The 23,166-nt window shown below is 41.0% G+C and overlaps 1 pseudogene; it reads right to left on the bottom strand.

Annotated features, from left to right (window-relative positions):
* Positions 1-5,190: 5,190 nt before the first annotated feature.
* Positions 5,191-5,732, bottom strand: LOC114222779 (eukaryotic translation initiation factor 1 pseudogene; annotated as a pseudogene).
* Between the last annotated feature and the right edge of the window lie 17,434 nt (positions 5,733-23,166).

The raw sequence follows: 23,166 nt of genomic DNA, 5'->3' as shown, positions 1-23,166 counted from the left end.
TTCAGCTCTCAGAGTCCTTTCGTTTTTTCCAAATACTTTCTCATTTCCCCACCCCCCTACCTAAGAACTTTTATTTAAAGCTGTTTTGGCTTTCCCTTTCTAAGTATCTATCCAGTAAATATTTTTTTATGGTACACCTTTTTAGAGGAATGGGACAATTGATGGTAGAGTTATTTTCCTGGTGGACAGAATCCCTTCGGCATCATCTCCTCAAGATTCCCTAGCTTTGGTGGTCTCCTTTTTCTGACTTACACTTCCCAAGCTCCCCATCTCCCTTGGCGGCCTTGTGTTAGCCTAAAGTTGGAGATTTCTGGCAAAAGGCAGTTTACAATATGTACTTTTCTTAAAGCCCAGCTGCTGGGGCGGGGGGTGGAGACCAAGCTGTGAAGACCCAGCTCTGCTGGTGTTCTTGCCTGGCTTGAAGAATTGTCTTCCATGGATCCCCAAGTGGGGACTGGGGGAGGGAAACTATTTTTCAAGATGCTTGTGCATATCAAATACGACTTCCTAGAGGCTCCTTCTAAGCTGCTTCTGCATTTCAAAGAGGGTTTATTTATCCCATTAGTTAAGTCATCACATTTAAGGCAAAGAAGCTTTTTACAGGTGTGGAACTCTTTAGAAAGGGCTTTCTATACATTCCCCAGCATTGAGCTGACAACAAAGTTCCCACATTGGTTGCGATGCTAATTCAAAAGATGCTTTGTTGCTCTTAAGGAGAAAAACAAACACTTCAGAAGAGAAGTTCTCACAGAATATTGTAGACCTGGTGTGACTGAACGAAACTAATATTTTCTTTCCTTAGCTGATTCAACTTGGCAATTACAGTTATAACTATTACCACTCAGTGATACTAAGTGCCACCAGTGTCATTGAAATAATCCCGTAGTTCGCCATGTGCCTTCAGTCTCCCATTTCTTAAATCCATCCCACACACTACAGTTAAAGTGATCTCTCTAAATCATATCACATCACTTCTCACTCCTCACTTAAAATTCTTCGAGGACCCACAGACGGCAGGGCCATCTTTTTAGTATGGCAGAGAAAGCCTTCGGCACTGGCTCCCGCCATCTTGCTCACCTTCACTCTCCCACAGTGTGCTTTTTAAGAGAAACCGTGTAAGCCCTATGGTATGGTGCTGTGCGCATAAGCACAGTTTACCAAGCACCAAGCACGGAGTTAGATGTTTTACAGTGCACTTTGATTTCTTAAGGACTCCAAGAAGGAGGCATCCCTATTTTACAGATGGGAAAACAGAGACCTAGAGAGGTGAATGCACTCCTGTGAAGTCGTCAGCTTCTAAGTGGTGGAGCCCAGAGTCCCTTCTCCTAGGCGGTCTGAGGTCTCAGTCTGTGGGTTTAACCACTACACTACATTGCCTCTCCTGCTGAATTGCTAGTTGTTTCTGTACATCCCATTCATTCTTTTCCATGACGTATGGCTTTTTATGTCCCTATTCCCACTTCCTGGAAAGGGCTATCCCATTTGTTCAACTAGCTGGCTCCTTCTGCACTGTAACGTCTCTGCTCACTTGTTAACTTCTCTGGAAAACTTCCAAGGCTCCCCATGGCAGCGGCGTTAAGAAACAATGCCTCTGCAGCTATGGTGCTGAATGAGTGTGCGGTCGAGCTCTTGTTAAATTGTATTGGGTTTGTTCATATCTCTATTTCCCTGACTAGGCTGTGAGCTTTTTGAGGGCAGAGAATTTTGTCTTTGTATCCCCCATGGCTACCTCGGTGCCTAATACGTGACTAATGGTGCTCAATAAATTCTTGTCAAATGGAGTGAATGTAGGAATGAAAGGACAAGGGACTCCTGGCTGGCTCAGTTGGTTAAGTGTCTGCCTTTGGCTCAGGTCATGATCCTGGGGTCCTGGGAGCAAGCCCCAGGTCCGGTTCCTTCCTCTGCTTCTCCCTCTCCCTCTGCTCCTCCCCCTGCTTGCGCGCACTCTCTCTCTAATAAATAAATAAATAAATAATCTTAAAAAAAAAAAAAAAGAATGGACAGGAGTTAGGGGAATATAATGCATACAAGGTTTGCTTATTCTTAATCACCCTCTGAAAGTCTGTTCTCTGGTGTGAACGTTCCCTGTGAAAGGCTTCTACATCCCTCAGAGTCCTTGAAGATTGTAATGGACACCTTGAGCTATTTTCAGTATTTCAAAAAAGCTAACAGAAACCACTACATTAAGCTGAGATAAGTCCCTGTAGGCTAAAAAATAAAATGTCAAGTTTCTTTGCTTTTGGCTAAAATCATATCAATTTGATATGGTGATAGGGATTTTCTTTTAATGATCAGAAACTTTGATTGGCAGGAAAGGCTATGGGTGATTAATAAAACAATACGAAAATAAGTTCTCTGTTACTTAAATACTGCTAATTTCGTAGAAGAAATTTCTCAAAGATTGGACTCATAGGGGAAAACTCCTAATGAAAGTTATCCGTCGTGGTACAAATATGGGAAAGTCTGTGCTTTTGTTAATGGACTCATGTAGCCCATAACCTTCTTATTTGTACAGAATCTCCTTTCCAGAAAGCTTAGGAAATTATCTTATTATTAGGCATATTTGGCTTCTCTGTTGAACATTTTTTTTAACCTTTCCATTGACAATTGGATGTGAGAGTGATCTGGTTTCTTTGTCTGCCATCTGCTGATCATTAAATTTAATATAGCTTATTGAGCTGAACTTACCTTCGCTTAAAAAATTTCATTGTTACCATCTTCCAAAATAAAAGAGAGAAACAATAAAAAGATAAGAGAGCAAAGGAGACAAATGAGTTTTTCTCTCTTTCCTATGGCTTCTGGCCAGTCTGTTTTGGTTATGAAAACAGCCAGCAGGCTACTTTATCGAAATAAAACCCAAATTCCCAATTTGCCAGATATTTCACTGACTTGGTTTAGAAAACACCATTATTATAAATAATTTCATCCCCTCCAGTGAAGGCAAAAGTTCCTTCATTAGTAGTTCTGGCTCTGTCACAAACCTTTCCATGGGCTCATCTGGTCTTATGATTTATTACAAAATTTATAGTGTGTAAACATTGCCATAACCTTTGGAGTAGTAAACTCATCAAATCTTTTGTAATATCTCCTCAATCCCTTGTACTGTTTGGCTGACACATCTTCCTAGGATTGTAAATATTCTTCCATTTCTTGCTTACCATCATTCATAGATAAGGCTACTCTTTTCTTCATTTCTGGACTCCCAAAGTCATAGTAACCAAGCTTCATAGAAGATCGCAATCACGCTTTGAAATCTGCAGCATCGAATTCCATTCTATCCGAAGTGCAGCCATTATGTGTCTCCTCACTCTAGTTCAGCCTCCACGGAGAAGCTGGAGTTTTTGATTCAAAAGCCAGATTGGATCCCATCAGTCCCCTGATTAGAAATCTTTGAGGGCTCCTCGTGGCTGCCATTTTCAACTCCACATTTCTTGATGTGGTGTTCAAAGGCCCTTGACAATTCGTCTTCAAGGCTAACTCTTCAGCTTCAATTGCCACCAGGGCTAGGGAGGTCCTTTCTCTTCCAACCAATTTGGATACTTGCCTTTCTGCAACATGGCATGACCTTTTATACCTACAATGGTCTTGCATTCCTGTATAATTTCTTCTTGTCCTCCAGAGCTCTGCTCAGATGTTGTCACTTGTGGGAGCGTTTACTCATTCTTACAGCATATTATCTTTTTTTTTTTTTTTTAAAGATTTGATTTATTTATTTGACAGAGAGAGACACAGCGAGAGAGGGAACACACGCAGGGGGAGTGGGAGAGGGAGAAGCAGGCTTCCCGCTGAGCAGAGAGCCCGATGTGGGGCTCCATCCCAGGATCCTGGGATCATGATCTGAGCCAAAGGCAGATGCCTAACGACTGAGCCACCCAGGTGCCCCTAGCATATTATCTTTTAATTTGTGTTATAATTAGTTCTTTCTGTGTCTTCCTCTTCCATTCCTGTGAGCTCTTGGAGGGCAGGGATCAGATTTTATTTATATTTGGATCTCTAGGGCCAATCACAAGGAAGACTGCAAAACTCAATCAATTTGGAACACTTTTGAGCATGCAAGGGGGGACTGTTAATGATTACCTTGAGGTTACAGGTATAAATGGGGTTTACCTGGGCGATACAGGATATATTTCTACCCTACCAGTCACTTCATGGCTTTCAGTGTCTCCACCTTCACCTACTTTCCAGTTTTATCTCTACCCAGTCTCCTTCCTTGCCACCCCACACAATATGGATGCTTCATTCCAGCCTCGCCAAACCGCCTTGAGTTCCATGATGGTTTCTGCTGTTGCTCTCTTTCTGACATGTACCCACCTGGAAAATTCCTCTTTGCCTTTCAGGATTTTCTTATGCATAATCTTCAGAGAAGCTTCCCCCAATTTCCCCCAGATTGGATTAGGAGATCATTCTGGGATGATTGCCAACAATAAGCTGTGCCGCTTTGTATCATACCAATTTGCTTGCTTATTTTCTTGCCTTGCATAGCTAGGGTAAGTTGGAGCTCTGTGAGGCAATGACTGCATCCTATTCATCTCTGATTTCTAGTCACTCTGTGCTATTGTAATAAATGTCAATGGGATTAAGCATAATTTTGGAATTGCCATAGCTTTTAGGTGGAAAATTCATGAATTTTTTTGTAACATCCCCCTTTACTATTTATTTAACATGTATTTCCAAGTTTGAAATTGCTTTTACATTCTGATAAATGTCACACTACTGTTTGTTGAAATTAATACATCTGACACTAAATGCCAAATTATGATTTTATTTGAAATGTAACTGATCTTTGGATTTTTGGGTCACCATTTTTTAATAGCCCCTGGACCTAAAATCTTCTAACTAGCATTCTGGCTTTGAAAAATTTTGAGGGGATGTCCAGGATTAATTTTTTTTGAAGAGTGTCAGTCGCACATGAAATATCTTGGGAACTTGGGGGAAAATTCTGTGTTCGTATGTGACTCAATTAGAAAACAAAGTAAAATTTCTTCTTACCTCATAACTATTCTGTATCTTCTTGGCTCAAATGCAGCCAGTCTTCCTAAATCCTCAGCACTTGAAGGACTGAAATTTCAGAGCAAGCACTGGAAGTGGGATGAAAACAGGAACGATCTATTTCCCATCAGAAGAACTTATGAATCACATCCCTACACCTTTTTTGCTGGTGTAGGTAGATGCCTTTTTTTTTTTCTCTTTTCAGTTTATTGCATGAAGGAGTTACACTAGTCCAAGTTAAAAGCAGACCCTAAATGGTTACATTATACAAGCTGTGAGGTTTTAAAACTTGTGACAAGGGACAGAAGGGAAATTCTACTCATTGCAAGGAAATCCTCACTTAAGCTTCAATGAGCCCAAAGCACTTAAAACCCATGAACCTTCAGCTGGTTGTTCTTAGCCAGTCCAATCTCTACCAATAACTGGCATATGTTCTTGCACTGGTCACCCTGTAGCTGAATTACTTCTCCATATTCTGGATGCTCAATTACAGTACCACTGCAGGCAAATTTCTTCTTAAACGCCTTCACCAGTTTCTTTTTATCGTAATCATCAGCGATCCCTTGGACAGTAGTAAGGGTCTCCCTGCCGTTTCTCTGTTGAATTCTTATATGGATATAATCCTCAGTGCCAGCAGGAAGCAGATCATCACCCTTACTTGCGTCAGCAAAGAGGCCGAAAGAGTGGAGGTTCTGGATAGCGGACATACGATACGATTCCTTTTCATCGGTGGAAACTGCCTGCGGAAGGCGGCGGCAGGAGAAGGCGGGCGGGGGCGGGGGTGGGACGGAGCGTCGGGAAGCGAGGGGGCTCAAGGGGGAAGCTGCTGAAAGTCATCTACTTCTTCCTCTTCTCTCACTTCGGTCTACAGCCAGGAAGTGACACCAGTGGCAGACAAACAGCAAAAGCAGGTCTGATGTGCTACCAGACCCAGAAGAAAGGGTACTTAGAGAGCAGTGGATGGGTTTGTCCCATTTCCTCCTCTCGGCCTGTGGTTTCTCTCATCCTTGGGAACACTCATTGAATGAGCAAGAAGAATCCCTGAAATGGGTCACAATTTTTGGGCACCTAGCCCTGTGTCTGTCACACTCTGACCTGCTCACAAATATTGAATGAAAAAGGCATGGAGGCATGCTTGGCAATTGTTGTCATGAATTACATCTGGTTGAGTTTTTGGAGATCACAAATTTTGGCCAAAAGGTGAGAGGAGGAGGAAAGAGAAGGGAAAAACGTGTCAAGGTAATGCACCTGAAGAGAATGAATATTGACTTGAAGAGAAGTTTCTGGAATTTTAGTTTATAATTGCTTTTATCTAGTCCCTCAGATTCTTCCAGATGCTTCTTCTGCTCCTTCCCCTTGCACCCTGCTCTTTTGTACAGTTTATTCAGGAAATACTTGAAAAAAAAAAATGCTCCTGTGTCTAGGGCATCACCAGAGGCTCTGGGAAAACAGGTGAAAGATAGGCCCCCTGCCGCTAGCTCAGAGCCTCTGTTCTGTTTATCCAGACACCTGGACCTGGTTAGAGATATCCTTCATTTCAGGCCTTGCCTCAGTGCACGTGGCTTCAGTGCAGGTTATCTTGGCTGCCCTGGATGTTTTATGAGCTTCTTTATACCAAATAACAGTGATGATCCCACAAGGCCCAATTAGTTGAGAGGTTAGTATGTCCTAGGTGCTGTGATAAACACTGTACAAATATTATTTCACTTAATTCTCATGTCAACCTGAGGTAAAGATTATATTTAGATGACGAACCTAAGGTTAAGAGAGGCTAACTGAGTTGCGTGAAGGCATGAAGTCACCAGCTGGGAAGCGTGCTGTTGGCGGGCCCCTGAAGCCAGCTCCTCAGCTGTCACCCTCTTCAGCATGAATCTTCTGCCGGTGTCTGGCAGAAAGGAGTAGAACTTTCCCCAGCCCTTTGCCTCTGAATTTATAACTTGTTCCTTACTGAAAACCTCAGATCTCAGATCAGAAGAGTGAAGATCCCTTTTCTGATTACTCTGAATAGGTGAAGCAGCACCACCAAGAATTACTGTTGTAAGGACCCGTTCTATTCCCAGGTCCCTAGGCACTCCCTTCCATTGTACAGCCATCGTTGGCGGGATGCAGGCATTCCATTATACCCAGCTGACTGCTCTGCTCAGGGCCCTTAACAAAGTCAAAAACGTAGCTTCCCCTGCCCCGCCCCCCGCCCTGCCCCCATCCGCCCAGGGCAACTGGACAAACATACGTGACTGAATTAGGGGGGGTGGTAGCCAGGCTTCAACGGAAATCCCATAAGAGTTAGTATAGAAACAGACTTCTATTATACAGTCTCAGATAGAAACGAGGTAATGTAGGTTTTGGCAGGAAATTATTATTTTTGACTGATTCTCAAACCCACAGTTTATGCCAAAATTCATTTCCCCACCCCCAACCTACTCCACTTGCTTTTACAAGAACTTTGGACACCCAGAATTATTTTGGAAATTTGGGGAATATTCTGTGTTACTATGCACAATAGGTTCCTGGGAAATTACTTCAAAGTGTAACTCAAGCACAGAACAAGTTTTAGTTCGATGTCAGACAACCTCCTCAATCAATGCACATCATGATGCCTGCTTGCTATTTTTCAAAGATCTCAACATCTAACCATCTAACAGTATTTAGATAACAAACAACTGAACAGTGCTTATAGTAGCAATGTCTGCTCATTCTCAGATAATGCTTCATGCTGAGATTTTTGAAAAGGTGCTATGGATATGGTGCTTTTAGGTTCTAGGTCATAGGTTCAAATGCAACCCAGATTAGTGACTATCATGTAATACTGATCTTTGTAAAATGAACCATGGTTCTAACTCAAAATCTAAGATGTGGTTAGATATATTTTAAATATGGCTACCACCTCTGATACCTTGGCAGAAATACTATTTGTAGTGAGCTGGGGTAAAATGCACATTAAATGTTAATCTTAAAAAAATAAAAGTGTTCAAATTTTATTAGACCAAATCATCTTAAAAGACACACACACACACACACACACACACACACACGGTAGTTTCTTTTTGCTTTTACAATTGCATGTGCTGATGAAAAATGTTTCACTCAGATGAGAATATCACCAACTGCATAATTTTTATGATCTACATAATTTTGGAGACTGTAATTTAATATTTTCTATATGTAAAGAACCATTGTGACTGTTTAATTGGGTTTTATATGTTAATATTTACTTTTCCCACTAAGAATTTATAAAATATTTTCCCCTTAATAGGTTATTATTTTCTCACGAAATTTTCTCTCCTTAAAAATAGTTTTCTAAGATAGAAGGCAACTTTTCTTTCTTTCTTTCTTTTTATTTTTAAAGATTTTCTTTATTTGAGAGAGAGAGGAAGAGAGAGAGAGAGCAAGCGAGCATGAGCAGGAGAGCCAGAGGGAGATGCAGATTCTCTGCTCCCCAGGGAGCCCAACACCTCTCGGTCCCAGGACCCTGGGATCATGACCTGAGCTGAAGGCAGCCGCTTAAGCCACTGAGCCACCCAGGTGCCCCTAGAAGGCAACTTTTCTAGATGAAAATCAAAAAATTCTCGTTAATCATTCCTTCATTCATGAAGCGAATATGAACTTTGTCCCTACCATGAGCATATACTAGCTGAGTTGGGTGCTATAGGAGGATACAACACAATGTAACACATAATCCTCACCATCAAAGAGTTTTCAGTTGAGGGAATACAGTGCAGACGCACGGTATATGTTAAGGGGGATGGAAGAGTATCTGAGATGTCACATGGCTGTATGTGACTATGTATTAAATGGATGCCATTGATGATAGTACATAAAGCTCTGAATTCCTAGGAAGGAGAAATTGCTGTGGCAAAGAGAGGTTAGATGAGCTCTAGGAGAGGTGGGGTTGGTATCCGGCCTTGAAAGGTAGGAAGTTCTTAGGAGGTTGACAAAAGGTTGTTACTATGCATGCAGATCAGGGCCCAAGGTTTGAGCAAAAACCCAGTGATGGGAGTGAGCCAAGTGTAATTTTAAAGAATCAGGGTGCATTCTACTCAGACATGGCAAAGGGCTTGGGTGTCTTTGGGGCTCAAGATCACCTGTGAAGACTATTCCCAAAACAACATGACAAAGCATGTGAACAGTGTGGTGCTGGGACCCGGAGAACCATGGGTGGGAGGTGGAGCTTGAGTCACCATCTGGTTTCATAAGGAGAAGTGATGGTCCCCAAACATGGTGAACAGGTCTTCCCCTTCTTTCCCTCCCACCACTTTCCTTTTAAATAAAAGGGGGGAAGACAGATAAATGGGAAACACCATTTTTGCTTTTGTTTTTACTCTCACATGGTTAGTCTAATCTTCTGTTTACTTATAAAGCTGTTCCCAAATTCAGAGAAAGGCCCATCCTTTGAAGTTTTTAGTGATGAATGTCTGATTCCAGTTGCAACGCTCTCTGGTTTTCCACGGCTTTTTTTGCTAGGAGGGTTTTCTAATATCATTAAAACTGATTTCCTTCCATCTTTCTTCCTCTCCCTAGGCTTGAAAATGGTTAAGTCCCTGCCTCAACATTTTCTGGGCTAAGTAGCTTTATTATTTTAGTTATTTTCTCTAAGGGCTGTTTCTCAAACTTGTAATCAAGAAGAAAAACTTGATTTCTTCTTAAATGCCTCACATTCTCCGTAATCCACTGTAAAAATGCGGGGCTAAAGACACTACAGAATACTCCAGGATACTGAACATCAAGAAAAATCCTCTTGTTTTTCTTTTACTAAATCAGTCATGCTTTTAAGGCTAAAGCAGAAACACCAATAGTTTGTGTTGACTGTGACCTCCCGGTCGTTTTCTTTATGACATCACAAAATGAATCCTACAATTGTGTAGTTTGTTTTTCTTCCCATGTGAATTACACTATAGAACCTCAATCTGTTTATGTCCACCCACTTCTCCAGTTCATCAAGATCATTTGCACTTCTATCCAGTTTTCCGAAGTGGAATGTACCACACCCGGTTTGATGTCATCCCTGAACTTAATAACCATATTCTCTACCACCATCTAAGTCACTACTAAAAATAGCATCAGGTAAAGACCAATCCCTTTGGAATCCCATGAGGTATGCATCTCGGGACTGACACTGAACCATTAATAATTACTTACTGAGAAAGGCCTTCTAAACACTATGAGTCCACCTGATGAGAAGATAATTTCAGGATGTAGTTCTTTAATTGCCCAATGTCAAGAAAGAAAAATCTGAAAACTGTCCAACTATCTCATATCTTTGCCTTCTACTTGGTTTCACCAATCTTGTCATGCTTCTGAGGAACAGCATTTGACTGATGTGATAGGATTTCTTTTTTGAACAAAGCTGCCTTGCTTTTACCCGGCATGCCCCTAGGTGTATTACGTGCATGTGTGTGTGCGTGCGTGTGCGTGTGCATGTGTGTGTGTGTGTTGATAAGATTGTAATGTATTTCTGGATCTGAATGTTAAGGTGTTGAGTCTGTTTTTTTGAGTTTTCCCTATTTCTCTTTTTAAAGCACAAGTGTGCATTTCTTTTTTTCAGTCCACAGACACCTCACCTTAAGTTTGCAAAGATAATTGCTAGCGATTCTGTGATGACTTCATTGAAATGCCATGCCATGGTGTTTGCCAGTAATTGTTTATTCACTCTGCCATCTGAGCTTGCAGGTCATGCATTAGCATATGCATTTGTATATAATAATGATTTTCAATTTATTGAGTAGAGTCATCAGCTGAAGCACTGTAAAAACACAAGGATAAAAGCAATTCCTACCTCACATGTTTGTCACTTAACTGGGATAGACACGACAATTAAAAAATAAAAACAGAGAGAAAGGAAAGGTCAGTCAGACTGCCAGACATTGCTGGCAGCTCACTGAATTTTTCTTTGGCACAACCTTTGGACTGGAGCCATTTTGATTTAGAGGAGACCCATTGTAGGAAAAGCCTTCCTGGAATGTGAGAATTTTGACAAGAGTTCTGAAAAAGAAAAGGCAACTAACTAGAAGAGTTGGAGGGAGAGCATACGTTTATATAGAAACAAACGGATTGTTCTCATCCCTCTGTTCTGTGACAGGAATTTTCAGTGGCTTCAAAAGGAATTCTGTGTATGAGGGGTATGTAGGGGAAGGGAGATTGTTTAAAAGAGTCAGCCCTTGTTTTACCTGGCTGGCAAACAAAAGAACCTTCCAGCCACATGAAATTGATTGCACAACTCACAACATCTTGGTTATGATAAGGGTTGTTGCTAGAGACTGGTGTTTCTGGTGCTTGAATTCTAAAACATTGTTTTCTACAAGCCATGCACTTTGCTGGGTGTTGTGACTCAAATGTTGATTGTGGTTAATCTGCACCGAGATGGGAATGGAAATGAGTCCCTCGGGGAAGGCTGGCTGGGTTTCTGCCAGGCCATCCGCATACTGTTGAGAAGGTGCATGCTGATGGGGCCAGGTCTAGCCATGTAATCTCACACCACCCAATCCTCACTTTGACTCTCTCCATCCCAGTGGCCAAGGATGAAGCTTGACATGGTGTTCCCTCTTCTCATAGTCTGCGCTGGGATCTTCACCTCTGAGATCACTCTTGGCAGAGGGCGGGGGGGTGGTGGTGTGTCAATAAAAGATGGCCATCATTTCCCCAGGGAGCAGTCTGAATGTACCTACAGGAGGCAAGGCGATGAGGGGTGCCATCTGCTTTATTCTTTTCCCATTAACTCATCGGACTAGTGTATTGTATTTCTTAACAACCAAAAGCCTGGCCCTAAGGACATGAGATTCCACATGGCTAACCTGCAAAGTGGAGCATGAGAGGAATAACAGGAAGACCAAGAGAGCATGGCATGCTGAAGGCTGATGTAGAGTGTTGTGATGTCCACAAAAGCAGTCTTAGCTATTAATGGGCCATCCGCAGAAGGGGGACATGGATGCCACCGATGTGGGCTGTGGGAAGGAAAGGATGGGGGGCAGTCTCCAAATTTTGTCCATCACTGCTTTCCTCTTATCTTTTCTCCCTTTACTCTCCTGCATGTCTACTACTAAGCCTATAATCATGGCGATATTAAGTGTCAAAGCATTCTGCTTGGTACCAAAGATCTCTGAATGAGGCTACTGTTTATTGTATTCTTTGTTGGGTGAAAGGTTAGAGAAAAGTGCATGTATTTTTTTTTTTATCCAGTTCATTCAGGTTTTAATATAGAGCAGAGCAAAACACAATGAAGAGTATTGTACATTAATAGTCCCAGCTTCTTGAAAATCTTGAGAGGATATAGCTGTATGTTCTTGCCATAAGTTAAAAGTAGACCTTCTGAGGCCTTGACTGATATCTTTCTTAGATTGTTTAGAGAACTGAAGCCTTTTGGACATTGGTATGTGGTGAAGTTTGAGCCTTGGCTGGCATAGAGATAATTACCAAAGCTAGGTTGCTGAATTACAAATCCTCCTTACCTAACAGGCATACAATAGCAGCTTCCATAATGGAGTAATATATTCCGCAGCGGATGCCAGGGAGGGCAAAGGGAATGTGTTATCCTGTGGTGGATCAACCCACCTCTTTGATACTGGCTGGAAACAGAAGTTGAAACTTGCCACTGATTGCATAAGTGATTCCTTCCATACAGTTTGTCTAATTACAAATTTTTAAGTATAGTGATCATTAGCTTCTGGGTGGAGAATTTGGTGTTTTATTTGAATAGAATCCTGGTGATGTTCCATTCCAAGATATACTTACCCTCCCCCCCCCAAAAAAAAGTATGGTCAGGTGCTACGTTGGTTTTTGATGCACAATGCATGTTGGGGGAAATATTGTCATGTAATTTATGCTGAAATGGCATTTCCTGCATTTTGCTGTAAGTCTCTGACTTTGCATGCAAGAATGCGTTAACCAGGGGCATGCAGAATTGATGTGGTGAGAGTCCCATGCAGTCCCTCCCAGGCAGGGGCTGGTCTTGGCTGGAGCTCCTGCTGAATGTGAAACTGGAAGGGACTGTCTCTAGGTAACTCAGAGCCACTTTCTATACTGCTCAGAGTGCTGGGAAGCTTTGTTTGCAAACTCTTTTCTGACTTTTGGCCTTATCACATAACAGGCCTCTGTCCGTTTGTCTCTGGTGAAGCTGCAGTGAGCTGCTTCTGGTTCTGAATACCTTTGAATGACACTTCACTTGCTCATTGATGTAAAAGCTTGTGGTATTCCGAAGGAGTAAACTTTCAGAGTAATGGATAACTTTCCTTCAGAAGTGCTTTTAATCCAATTTAAGAATTGTTTTTGACTAACTTAAAAATGAAGGATCACTTTAGTATGCCAGGAAGAACACAGTCTTTGGGAAGACCAGAATGGACTTCTTGGCTGTGTCTCCCTGATCAAGGTTATACAATCTTTCTGAGCCTCATGTTATTTGGGGGATGAATACATTTATTCCTTCTTAAAGATTATTGAGAGCAGTAAATGAGGTAATGTATGTAAAGAGACTAACACAGTGTCTAGTTTCTATCAGTCACACATCATGCTGTGATGTGTCCAAGTTGGCTTCTGCTGGCTTGTGAGCCAATTGTTAAATTTTCAGGAAGTTCCTGTGCCAGTTGACATCACTTCGGTAGCTTGAAATCAGCTATGGGAGTATGAATCAGACCTTGTCTTCTCCCTGGAGAATTGGTTGTTAAACATTTAAGAGTAGTACACTGTTGGTAACAAGTGTTAATCCCCCTTTGCTACAGCCCTAAATGATATTATAGACCTCCCAGCCTTTGTAAATGGCCCGGATAGAATTTGAAATGATCCTGTAAAGAAGATATAAGGTAATCACAGTAAACTTCAGTCATTTTCCATATTGTAACAAAAAGATATTGCCAGGGTCCAGTGAAACTGTCCTTTCTATCCTACAGGACTGTTCTGCTTTCTGAGGTTTTATGTTTGCTTTTTATAATTTTTTTCCTTCTCTTATTACATCAGGATAGCTGGTGTGTCTGTCTCTAAGAGCTCCTACCTACTTATTATTTGCTATTTCTCATTATCTGTTAGCTGAAAAACCAGCTATTGAAATAATGTGTAAAGTAAATGTAAACTGGCTCCCAATTTAAAAAAAATGGGCAAAGAATCTGAATCAATATTTCTTCGAGGAAGATATACAAATGGCCATTAAGCACATGAAAACATGCTTGACATCAATAGCCATCAGGGAAATGGAAATGAAAACCATAATGAGATACCATTTCACACTCAACAGAATGGCTATGGTCCAAAAGTCCAATAGTAAGTGTTGATGAAAATGTGAAGTAATCGGAACCCTCACACACTTGGGGGGAAAGTGAAGTGGTGTAGTTGCTTTGGAAGACAGTCTGTCAATTCATCAAATAATTAAACACAGATCCATAGACCCATACATATGACTCAGCAGTTCCATTCCCAGGTATATATCCAAGAGAAATGAAAATATATGTCTATACAGAAACTTGTATGTGAATATTTACAGCAGCATTAATTCACAGTAGCCAAAAAAATAGAAACGATCTAAATATCCATCAATTGACAAATGGAGACGTAAGATGTGGTATATCCATACAGTGGAATATTATTTGGCCATAAAAAGGAATGCAGTACTGATACTTGCTACAATAGGGATAAACCTTAAAAACATTACGCTAAGTGAAAGAATCCAGTCACAAAGATCATATATGATTCCATTAAAATGAAAGCTCAGAATAGGGATATCCATAGAGACAGAAAGTAAACTGGTGATTGCTTAGGGCTAGGGTAGGGTTGGGAGCAAGGGAATAGAGGAGTGGTAGCTAAAGGATATGGCATTTCTTTTTGAGGTGATGAAAATGTTCTAAAATGGATTGTGGTGGTATTTGTGCATATTTGTGAATGTATTAAAAAACACTGAATTGGGGACAGCTGGGTGGCTCTGTCAGTTAAGCATCTGCCTTCAGCTCAGGTCGTGATCTTAGGGTCCTGGGATCGAGTCCTGTGTCAGGCTCCTTGCTCAGTGGGGAGTCTGCTTCTCCCTCTCCCTCTGCTGTCCCCCCCGCTTGTGCTTTCTTTCTCTCTCTGTCAAATAAAAAAAAAAATTTTGAAAAAGCATTGAATTGTACACTTTAAATGGGTGAATTACATGCTGTGTGAATCATATCTCTGCAAAGCTGTTACATTACCATGAAAGTTTAATTCATAGAGTACAAGAATGATCTGAACCAAGGAAAATATTCTTATGCAATCAATACATTAATTAACTTACAAAAAAGCAAACTGGCTTTGAGCAACAACGTGAAGGGTTCATCTAAAAAGGAATTGCATGGACTTTGACATCTATTTTGGCTGTTAAGGAACTCTTTTTTTCTTTGTGGTTTTATTCTGGAGAGTTACTGTCTCAGGTGAGTAATATCCACCTACCTGAATGAGTTGTTTACTATATAAGGATTTTATTTTATTTATTTTTAAAGATTTTTTTATTTGAGAGAGAGAGAGAGAGGCAGAGGGAGAGAGACTCTCCAAGTACACTCCCTGTTGAGTATGGAGCCCAAAGCAGGGCTTGATCCCATTACCCTGAGATCACAACCTGAGCCCAAATTAAGAGTTGGACTCTCAACCAACTGAGCCCCTCAGGTGCCCCCCATACAGGAATTTTAATTGCCCTTTTGGTAGAATATGTCTCTCTCACTCCACTGGTGTGTATGTTTAATTTAATAGTTTGGATGATAGTGGTGTTGATATTGTCGTTCACAAAATCTGGCATTTCTAGGGACTGGGGAAGGGTCAAGTGAGGAGTGGGAATGGCAATATGGATATCTACAAGTCATCATTGGTAGAACAGAGATAAATGATGGGTAGATGTAATCTAAAGATAGCAAAGAATTCAACAGCTCCCTGTGTGTGTGTGTGTGTGTGTGTGTGTTTACCTTTTGAAAGAAGCTTGTAAGATATTTTGGGGCAAAGAGTGTAGAGGTGAAGATACTTAGTAAAGAGTGACCCATGGCAGTAACTTTTCACTTGATATCATGCTCTTGTGTTATGCCAACACCCAGAAAATTGTTCTGCCTTTCATACTTCGCAGAATTGCTGTGAAAATGTTACCTTATGCCCTCTTTTAGAAAGAATGTACATATTTGAAGAGGAAAATATCTATGTCATCTGAAATGTTTTATTAAGCATTCAAATGCCTGTCTGAAAAAAATATATCATTTCTTAAGGATAAGCTGACCCCTTACAGAAGAATCACACTCCACTTGCAAGATTAAAAAAAGAAAAACATGCTATACTGTGATTCTTCTGTGGTGAAATTCAATTTTTAGCTTCTATTAATGCTGTTTTTACATTAATATTTGGTTTGTTCTTGCTCATGTTTTATTGCTAGTCATTCTTCGTTTATTTTTGTTTACCACAGTACTCAGGGATTAGGTTTCAGGAAGAAAAACAAACAAGGAAAAATACTTCTGAAGTTCCATACCACATCAATTGCCTCAACATAGTACATACAGGCTAAAAAAAAATGCCAAGACTCCAATAGCTCAGCCCCAATCCTCTGGCAAGGTCTAAATGCTGCAGGAAGGGAATCAGCCAGTAACTGTTTCCACCATCAACCCCTGCCCTCCATGTACCTGCCCAAGTGTGTGATCCTTAGCTTGAGTGTGAGGATGTCATTTTCTCAACAAGCACTGGGTCAATTATAAAGTACTCGGCATTGTGGGAGAGCATTTCTTTCTGACCTCCGTCAGCAGATGCTTGATCTCTGGAAGCCTGGGGATTGATTACCCCCTGGTAACCACAGTTGCCAATCTCACTTAAACATTGGGGGGAAGAGAAGGGCACAGGGGTGGGCAGTCTTATTGCTCCCGGTGGTCAGAGCCATTGATAAATTGTCTCTTGGGGAAGATGGAAAAAGGAGTGTGCAATGATTTGTGTATTCGGGAACTTACAGGGTCAGGTGAATGTAATGACTTCACTATTGTGTTTACCTGACGCTTGCCTTTATTTTACTGGAGTTGGTACATGATTTCAATATTAGATCTTTATGCATCTTTCTTGGCTTGGAAGAAGAGCTAAATAATTTGCAAATGGTATTTGAAATATTTATGAGACTTTATAATACATACATTTACTTATTTCCCATCTATGAACAAATGACAAATGGCAACTAGAGGTAAGAAGACAGACTGAATCTCATGAGGCAGAACTGAGGCCCCTACCAGTCCATAGCATCTCTTATTAGAAGACAATTCAGTTTATCTTTGATGCCATTTACAGACGGTTTCTAGTCTCCCTACAATCTAAGTTGCAAAAACATTAATAAAGGTTTTTGCCTTTATGGAAAACCTATGTGCCCCCTATGTTCATCTGCACGTCATTCAAATTATTAATAATTGATAACTTTAAATACTTCCCATATGAGATTTTGCCTGTCCCCACCACCTGTAATGAGCTTCCTGGGTGTTATCAGATGTTTCTTTCTATTTTTACCATCTTCCTTTGGAAACAAGATGATTTTAATTGAAGGTAGAACAAGTGGGCACCATTGATTTCTGTAATGACATTGTCATACATTCACTTTCATTTTTACTGCAATTTAATAGTGTATTTTCTTTCTTTCTTTCTTTCTTTCTTTCTTTCTTTCTTTCTTTCTTTCTTTCTTTCTTTCTCTTTCTTTTTCTTTCTTTCTTTCTTTCTTTCTTTCTTTCTTTCTTTCTTTCTTTCTTTCTTTCTTTCTTTCTTTCCTTTCTTCTTTCTTTTTCTTTCTTTTTCTTTCTTTCTTTCTTTTTTAAAACCCTACTGAGCATCATGCATACATCTTCATTAAGATGTCTTCCTTGAGCCTAAATCTTTTCCTTGTAAGTGTAGAACTAATTCAGAACTCACCCGAGTGGATGAGTAGTTTAAATTGCTACTTCCAAAATGCAATACTTTGCACTTGTCTGCTCTGAGTTTCATCTGCCACTGTTTTACCCAATTACTGAGTTTGGATTCTGTGTTTCTCACATCCATCTGTATAGATTTAGGGAACCAAAATAGTTTTGTTTAGTCGGCAAATTTCAGCTCCTTATTATTTAGTTATTTTCAAGGTGTTAATAAATATCCTGGAGGATACTACTTTTACACCAATTGCTGCGACCCCACTATTAACTCTTTTCCATGCTGGGAGCTGGTCATTTATTCTTTCGTTCCCCCTCTATCTCTTAACTCACTTTTAACTCATGATTGACAGCCTTTTACCCCTTGCCCAGTGGTTGGCAAGTTCCCTTAACAGTCTGTGTGTAGCACTTCATCAAAAGCCCTTTGAGAGCCTAAATAAATTACATCTACTAGTTTTCCTTTGTCTGCCATTTTGTTGCCTCCGTAAAATTTTGCATTAAATATACCAGAGGCTTGTAAACAAAATAACAACTTCCAGAAACTTCTCTCCTCCTTTTTGGATATGCCACTTTACCATCTAGTGCTGCTTTTTCTTTTCTTTCCCTTAATATTAATCTTCTGTTTGTATCATTCCCTCTGCAAACCAACGACATAGTCCCTGTCTCCTTTAATGCTATGACATAACCAATAAGATTTCGAGTTACTTTTCATAGTAAATAAATTCCACTGGTTGGCCCCTTGGGAATTGTTGCTAACTCTTTCACTCATTTGCCAGCTTGTTGGAAGTTTCAAGGAAGCAGATTTTTCTCTTTGGTAGTTAACATTTAACATTTTGGTTTCAGGGCATGACACCTTGTCAGGACTTTTTTCTATAAAGACATTTATTTAGGTCATAGTCATTCTACTCCAATAATTCCTCACCTTATAGAAATGTCTTTTTAATCAAAAAAAGGAAATTTTAAAGTGTGCGGTAAGTAATCCATCAAAAGCTCTCCTTTGTCATGGCTCTGGGTGTGATCCTGCCCCATTAGCTTGCCAGTGGTGACTGTTCCTTATTTTGATGAAAGGGGTCTATGCTAAAAAAAAGAAAAGAAAAAAGGGACGCTTGGGTGGCTCAGTCGGTGAAGCGTCTGCCCCTTTGGCTCAGGTAATGATCTCAGGGTCCTGAGATCAAATCCCGCATCAGGCTCCCTGCTCAGTGCTTCTCCCTCTGCCTTCTGCTCCTCCTGCTTGCACTCTCTGACAAATAAATAAAATCTCAAAAAAAAAAAAAAAGAAAGAAAGAAAGAGGTCTACGGTGCTGGTGCTGTGTGGGGGTGGGGGTGGGGGTGGTGGGGAGGCTGTATGCTGGCATTTACACTTACATGCATTTTGAGCCTCACAACAACCTTATGAAGTCTGTGAGGCAATTATTATTATTAATTATTATTATTATTAAATTGGAGAGTAAAGGAACACATAAGAAGTACAATTTGCCCAAGGCCATGGGGAATGTTAATGACCCCAGACTGGAACCCAAGTTTTCATATCCTTCATCCAAGGTCCCTTCTGCTCTTCCATGGTGCCATCGTAAGCTCTTCTGTTCCTTTGAGTGGAACGTGTAAAAGAGTTAAGCCATTTTAAAAATTACTTGTAGCTTCTTATATTCTATTTATTTCAAAGCCTTTTCAGAAGATGTGCATTTCTAAATGTGGAGGGGACATATCCTTGCCCTTTTATATCTTATACCTGCCAAATCTTACCCTTTTGAAGTGAAGGACATTTTCATTTTGGATTAATATTAAGACTACATATAAAAACATTTTGCTCTCTGAAGTAAGCTTTTCTTCAGTGTTTCAACAAACCATTTATACTTTTATCATTTTTTTCCCTATAAAAAAACCTCCCTCATTTAAATTGTCACAGCTTGGGAGCCCTGCCTGGAATACATAATAACTGCTTGTAACACTTAAAATGAAAACAAATTTACCAAGGATGGTGGAAGACAACAAAGAGCAAGGAAAATATAAGAGCGTGGAAAATAGTCTCTCCTACGCATGTATTTTCAGCACTAAGTATTTTTATTGAAATTGCTGTTTCCTGTTCTGCTTGCCTCCTCTTCATCTGGATTTTTTTTGGGGGGGAGGGGAGGGTTAAAAATCTAAAGATCCAAAGAGAGAAAGCTGAGTCCTGAGAATTGTTACGTGATTTCTTGGGTTTGGAAGGGAGCGTTTGGTGCAGTAATATGCATCTGCCAGAAAACTTATTGACAAGTAGCCGTTAGAGGAAGCCTTCTCAGCCTTGGTACTCTTGACAGCTGAGGCTGGTACTTTTTTGCAGGGGGTAGGGCTAGCCTGTGTATTCTGGAATGTTCTGCAGCATCCCTAGCCTCTATGTGCTAGATGCCAGTAGTGGTCCCCTCCACAGCTGTGACAACCAAAAATATCTACGGACATTGCCCAAAGCCTCTGGGTTTAGAACCCTGACTTAGAGGCAAGTTTCTTAAGAATGCACTTCAGGACTCTGGTAGAGGCTTTGGCAAACTTCACACTCCTTCCCATGGGCAATCTCTCCCTAGCCTTGTCTTGATCCCTGGAAATAAATTTGTCTCCAAAGAAACCTGCTTGCTTACCCAGCCTTTGCTTACACATTTTTCCCCCCACTGAGTCTGAAAGATCCATTTACTTTTTTTTTTTAAGATGTTTATTTATTTATTTGACAGAGAGAGAGACACAGCGAGAGATGGAACACGAGCAGGGCAAGTGAGAGAGGGAGAAGCAGTCTTCCCACCAAACAGGGAGCCCGATGCGGGGATCCCGGGATCATGACCTGAGCCCAAGGCAGACGCTTAACAACTGAGCCACCCAGGCGCCCCCATTTACTCTTTTGCCAGAGCTAAATCGAATTGACACAAACACTTTGAGAGCTTTCCTATTGGTTGGGTGGAACGCATGACATTTCCTGAAAATTCCATGCTCCTCTCTGGTCTTACCCTATTACTCCTTTCTTTTTCCACCCAGTGTGAAAACTCTGATAAAGTGAGAACCTGACTGGGAAGCAGCAGACCTTGCTGACCTTGGGTGAGCCAGTCCCTGCTCTGGGCTTTTGTTTTCTTATCCATACTTTGAAAATGGTTGGACTAGATAATACATCTTCACGGCCTTTCAACTCTAGAATACCATGGTCCGAACGTTCTCATTTTTTGTGTCTTCTTTAATCTGCCAATTCAGACTTTAGAAGCAACCCCTACCTTCTCAGTGACACCAATTTAACTTTTGCAAAAACATTTGTTTGGAGTTGTTTACTGACTTTATTTCATCTATACGCCCCTCCCCCCAAACCTAACTTTATTAACCCATAATGAGAATTTTGGAAAACTTAGTCACATCTCTTGAGGTAGACACTCATTTGTTTTAATGATTATATCAAGAAATTTTGAGTTTAATCACACTTTACAAGACTACATTATGCATTGAGAGTACAGCAGTGAAGTGTGTGAGTGAAAACCATGTTTCACATACATTAAGGAGAACAGGTTATTTAAAGCAACGAGCTAGGAAAACCTTTGGGGAAAAAAAAAGTATTTTTTTTTTTTTAACAGATGAAGTAAGTACTACTACTGGATTTATTTGGATAGAGGCATTTCAAAAAATTACGAAAATCGATTCATTCCTACAAATGTATGCATTTTTTTGCTGCTACTTTGACAATACTGTTGGGGTTCACTCTTAGGAAAAAAGTGACTTTTGCCGACATTCCTGGCCCTACAGGGACTGAGGTGGGAAAGGCTTCCCTGCCTGACTCGTTGGTTATGTGACCTTGACCAGGTCAGTTTTCCTCTCTGGGCTCAGTTTCTTCTCATCTAAAATGGGAGAGTTGAATTTGGTTTCTAAGGTCTCTAAACAGCTCTAAAATTCAATGAGTTAAATCAGAAACGTTGGTGAGGACCAAGGCTTTGGAGCACAAACTTCTTCAGCAGGGCTGGAGGAGAGCAGGGATCCCAGAACTGGCTCGGGCTGCATGGGCAGGCCATTCTCCTTCCTGCCCAGAGGGGAGAGGCGGGTGGGGCTCCCTGGCCTCACTGAGAAGTCCGGACTGCCGTGCACAGCAACCTCCTCCCCACCGCCCAGCTCAGGGCCTCTAGATAAAAGACAGCAATTCTAGGAAAAGTGGGGGGGATCCTTCTTAGGAAAAAGCATCAGTAGGCCCCGGGGCAGGGAGAGGACAACTCGTGGGGGAGTTGGATGGCCTTGTAGTTGAGGGAGCAAAGAGGGGGTGTTGGTGTGCTGCCCAGTGAGAAAAGAAGCAGGTGGTGTGAGCGAGGCGTATTGAAGTGCTCTTACTCCAAAGATTCACAACCTGGTGTGGCACCATTCAGAAAGCAAAATCCCAGCTCCTGAAGATCTCGCCACGTCCAGAGCCATCCCAGATTTCTTGGTGATCATGAAGTCCTGACTGAAAGAAAGCAGCCATCGGGTTTTCCCAGGAATGTTTGTTAAGGAACTGGCCCAAAGAAATACTTTCCATCAGTCTCTTTCTTGAAGGTGCACTGGGAGCCTTGCATCATGATCACATTATACATTCATTTGTTGAAGAATATTTACTGAGACATCAGGTGCCAGGTGCTGTGCCAGATGCTTGGGGCACATCAGTGAACAGATTGCCTACTGTTCCTGCCCTCAGGGAGCATGCAGTCTAGCAAGGGAGGCAGACTATGCCCGGTAAAGATCATAACTAAGTTACACAGCGTGTTAGAAGGTATGGGATCAAGGGATTAAAACAAAAACAAAAAACAGAAAAGGAAACAAATGTGCTTTTATTTCGTCTTCCGCCCTTGCTTTTCCTCTAGCTTCAACATTCAATATGCCGCTAAGTATTTTTTCCTTATTACAATTTCTTACTTAGTTGTTTTTCACTGCTGGCATGACTATCTATCACTTGAGACTAATTCCATACTATGCCATGCCAATTTTATGAGCTGAGCCAGGTTAAAATGCCTTGTATTGCTCACTGACACATTTTCTAGAAGTGCCTTTCAATACTTCTATGAGGTGGGCAACAAAGAGTATTATTACCTCCATTTTACGGATGAGGAGACCAAGATAAAAAGAATCTCCTCGAAGCCCAGTGTCTTGCCTTTTGCTCAGTATTCTTTTGTAGACTTTTGTAGTATATATATATTTTTTTGCCATTTTGTGTGTGTGTGTGTGTGTGTGTGTGAAAAAGTGTTAGCAATTTCAAACAATTGGCTTCAAATCAATATGTGGAACAAACCTGGTCTTCATTGGGAATGTCTAATATGGTGATTAAGTAGATACACACATGTTGGGAGATTTGCCATTCTAGGAAAATGACGGTTGA

Source organism: Eumetopias jubatus, unplaced genomic scaffold, assembly GCF_037043125.1.
Source record: "Eumetopias jubatus isolate StellerSeaLion01/CBP00866 unplaced genomic scaffold, mEumJub1_p1.0 scaffold_6, whole genome shotgun sequence".
In the NCBI taxonomy this organism is placed as follows: Eukaryota; Metazoa; Chordata; class Mammalia; order Carnivora; family Otariidae; genus Eumetopias; species Eumetopias jubatus.
This window is presented reverse-complemented; position numbering and strand designations above follow the sequence as displayed.